Source organism: Mesocricetus auratus, unplaced genomic scaffold (assembly GCF_017639785.1).
Source record: "Mesocricetus auratus isolate SY011 unplaced genomic scaffold, BCM_Maur_2.0 contig_13273_pilon_obj, whole genome shotgun sequence".
NCBI lineage: Eukaryota > Metazoa > Chordata > Mammalia > Rodentia > Cricetidae > Mesocricetus > Mesocricetus auratus.
In genome coordinates this window covers 1161-5393 of record NW_024429838.1, presented here as the reverse complement: position 1 = coordinate 5393, position 4233 = coordinate 1161, and the positions used below count along the sequence as shown (strand labels likewise).

The window sequence follows — 4233 nt, the reverse complement described above, 5'->3', positions numbered from 1 at the left end:
TGGGTCCTTTGCTGTTTTGGAGACTTGCTTCTTGAGTTCTTTGTAAATTTTGGAGATCAACCCTCTGTCAGATGTGGGATTAGTGAATATTTTTTCCCATTCTGTGGGCTGCCTTTTTGTCTTGCTGACTGTGTCCCTTGCCTTACAGAAGCTTCTCAGTTTCAGTAGGTCCCATTATTAATTGTTGATCTCACTGTCTGTGCTACTGGTGTTATGTGCAGGAAGCTGTCTCCTGTACCAATTCGTTCAAGGATACCACCCACTTTCTCTTCTAAGAGGTTCAGTGTGGCTGGATTTATGTTGAGGTCTTTGATCCATTTGTACTTAAGTTTTGTGCATGGCGATAAACATGGATCAATCTGCATTCTTCTACATGCCAGTCTCCAATTATGCCAGCACCATTTGTTGAAGATGCTTTCTTTATTCCATTGTATATTTTTAGCTTCTTTGTCAAAGATCAGATGTTCATATGTGTGTGGGTTAATACCCGGATTTTCAATTCGATTCTATTGGTCTACCTGTCTATTTTTGTGCCAATACCAAGCTGAGGTCAGGGATGGTGCTGCCTCCAGACATTGTTGAACAGGGTTGTTTTGGCTCTCCTGGGTAGAATTCTCACCTGCCATGCTTGTTTTTTAAATGCACTAATTTTAATAAAATATTTTGAATAAATAGATTTTGCCCTATGTTTATATTTCACCTAACATTGGTGATTTAAGCCAGAATTTCAAACAAAGTGGAAAAGAGTTCTGTCACTGCCTCACCAAGCAATGCTTTGGTAATTTTGTTATAATTTATTACTGTACTTAATTTTAAACTGATAAGAACAGATACTATACTTGATCTTAGCCAAAAGACCAAGAAGTGATTGTTGTTAATTTTTTTGTTGGTTTTTTTTTTGGTTTTTTGAGACAGGGTTTCTCTGTGGCTTTGGAGGCTGTCCTGGAACTCGCTTGGTAGTCCAGGCTGGCCTCGAACTTACAGAGATCCGCCTGCCTCTGCCTCCCGAGTGCTGGGATTAAAGGCGTGTGCCACCAACGCCCGGCTGATTGTTGTTAATTTTAACCCCTGGAGTGTCAAGAAAATTTCCTGGGGGGTGACCCATTAAGCTGAAGTCTCCCCTCACAGTGGTCTCCAGAAAATTCAAAGGTCACATGCACATTCCAGATCACTGAGGTGGAGATGGATAAATCCCTGGGAAAGAAGCTGAGGGATCACAGGTGTGGAGTGAAAGCAGTTCATACTCTCTCAAAAATATGCCACTTGCTGTGTACTTATAACCATTCATTGAATGGCCAGTCTGCAAGGAGAGAAGCCACCATCAGTACTGTGCCTTGATGATGACTGTGCTGGGAATACGGGGTTAATGGGACCTCAGCATATTCAGCAATTTGTGGTTTGTCGCGTCTGCTGCGCGGCCTGTGTCCGAGAACGTGCGGAGGGTGTCGGGGATTGACAACACAGAGACTTGTTCAACGATGTAAAGAAAACTTTAAGCAGGCCCCAAAAAGGTTCAAGAAAACTTCCTAAGAAAGGCTCCCACCAGAGAAGCTTCTGCTCTCTCCTCTCCCCTGGCTGGTTCTGCTCTGACCTCAGAAACTGATCTGAGCGTGGCAGAAGGGGCGGTTAGTCTTTGGACAAGGTCGAGGTCAGGGTGGTTTCTGTGGGCAGGGCTTTTCCCAGGAACTTAATGCCCCCAGGCATTGTATTGTTTTTAGTAAACATGTTTTTAGTAAACATTGTCTTACAGCTGCCTACTCCCAGGCAGAAGGGGAAGTGGGTCTCTGCTCAAGGTCTGGTGTTCCCACAATTCACCCCTTTTTATTTTTAAATGAGGCACTCCTGGCTTAGGTCAAGTAGGGTCACCCTCCCTTTCCCGTCCTTGGGGGACCTTGAACCCCTGTCTTAGGCGGGAGGGGTCTTCCCCACAGGTTGCCCGTCGTCGGAGACACCCCAACTTTAAATCATCTGTAACCAACCTTCATGGCTATCGGGATTGCCATGGGCTAGGCTAAGCAATACTTGGTTACGGATCTCTTGCCTCTGGAACAAGGCACGTTTGAGCCCGGCATAAAGCCAGAATGCCTACCGCCACTGCCACCATTTCCAGGAACCCCATTGACATAGCGCCTCTCCATCACCGTACCCATCACCAGATCTGGGCCATAACATTCTACCAGCCTTCGTCTGTTACAAGGGTAACCCACATGTGATTTACATTCTGTTACAAGGGTAACCCGCATGTGATTTACATTTACAATTTGATAAAGTTTACAATTGTTCCAAGATCTGCTCAGGAAAGCATTTAGAAAGTGCACTTGCACAGATACATTCGGTACAATCATTGATGTTACACATGTAGCATTATGAAAAATATGAACAATAGGCTTGTTGCACTATCCACAGAGCACCAATTTGTTCCTGTGGTGATGCAGTTTGTTGATTTAACGTCAGCTGATTATGCGACTTGAGTCAAAGTCTCCTTTTTGTCACATTAGGACAAGTTGCATTTCTCCAGAAAAATACACTGGCCTAGGCACGATTCCAGAAACAGGAACCACCAAGTCTGATATTTCAAGTGACCATGTCCTGTTCAATTACTGAAAAGAGGCTTTTGCCCCTCATCACAGTCCATACGAATGTCCAAATGTTTTAAATGGGTCCTTTTTTCTCTGTTGGCTTCACGATGAAAACTCATGGGTCCGGAAGGTTGATGCAGCAGGTCTGTTGAGAAACTGGAAATCTCGAACCGACTGTTTTCTTTCTTTCTTGGGCTCTAGATTCGATGACAGCAAGGGTCAGGAACACTGATTTAGGAGATCTCACTCAAACTGGCTTAGGTAGGCTCCCATGGTCTCAGGTCCAGTTTTTCTCTGCTCCATGCCGAAGCTTTTATTCTTTTCCTACAAGAAAACACAAACATGCCCTCGACCCCAAATTAGGGTCTTCTCCACTGTTTAGTGCATGGATGTCTCCATTTGACCTGAGCAATGGTTGCTCAAGTTCCATCATGCCAGAATCTGTCTGAAGCTCACTGGCATTCACATTATAAAATTTTTAAATGAGGAGTGTATTATTTGATGAGTCATATGGGGACTGGGGACATTATTCCCCCTTTTTATTTTCTAAAAAATTTTTTTGAACTGTTGAAGCTGGACCATTATAGTAGAAGGATTTGTCTACCCTCCTTGGTTAACTATCTAGATAAATTTAGATTATTTGTAGATGACCATTAAAAAGGACATATCCATTAAATATTTCCCAAAAACTTCGGAAAATCACTCAAAGATTGTAAACTATACTGTGTCCAAATAACTTTTGAAAATTATTTGAAGTCTTTGAGCAGTCTTTCCCAATCTAACCTGTAGAACTCTCACTAGCTGACAAGGCCTCATTTGCATCTTAAATTTTTCTGTTAAAACATTAACAGACTGGCTGGATGTTCCTTTTGGCTATATTTAAAGCAATCTAGGTAGCTTCTTAACTATTTTTGAAGGGATTTAAGTATCCTTTTAATCATATAAGCAGTTCACACTCACGCATTCACAATCACATTTCATACAAACCGGTGTGGCCACACCATACATTCAGAACATACATGCATTTTTCAGTCATCCTTTTTCCCTAGGTCATGATTAGTCTGTTGCAATGAAGCTACCTTAATTGAAATCTATGTAAAAGAACAACTCCAGCCAATCCTTGAACTAAAAGGTTAAAAAGTCCTGTATGTTCTTTATCATTCCTCCATTTGAGCTATAGTCATGGGGTACAGCCGTACCTACTCCTTGAACTCTGTAGATGCAAGGTGGAGAGGCCAAGCTTTTGGCCAAAAGTTTTTAGAGATGACTCACAAAATAGAATTTAAATGTAAACAACAATTTTTCATTCCATATACCTTTGTCTTTTTCGTTTTCTTTACTTAATACCAGTACATCTTTACTGTTACAAATTTTTTCCCATTTTTTTTTAAGTCAGGGTTTCTCTGTATTGTTTGAGGCTGTCAGTCCAGCCTGGCCTCGAACTCACAGAGATACGCCTGCCTCTGCCTCCCAAGTGCTGGGATTAAAGGCGTGTGCCACCACCGCCCAGCTTGTTACCATTTTTTTTCTGTATTATTTGGAGGCTGTCTTGGAATTTGCTTTGTAGACCAGGCTGGCCTTGAACTCAAGAGATCTGCCTGCCTGTGTCTCCCGAGTACTGGGATTAAAGGCGTGTGCCGCCAACGCCCGGCTA

At 42.6% G+C, this 4233-nt stretch overlaps 1 pseudogene; it reads right to left on the bottom strand.

Annotated features, from left to right (window-relative positions):
* Positions 1 to 741: 741 nt before the first annotated feature.
* On the bottom strand, positions 742 to 869 carry LOC121138012 (annotated as a pseudogene).
* Between the last annotated feature and the right edge of the window lie 3364 nt (positions 870 to 4233).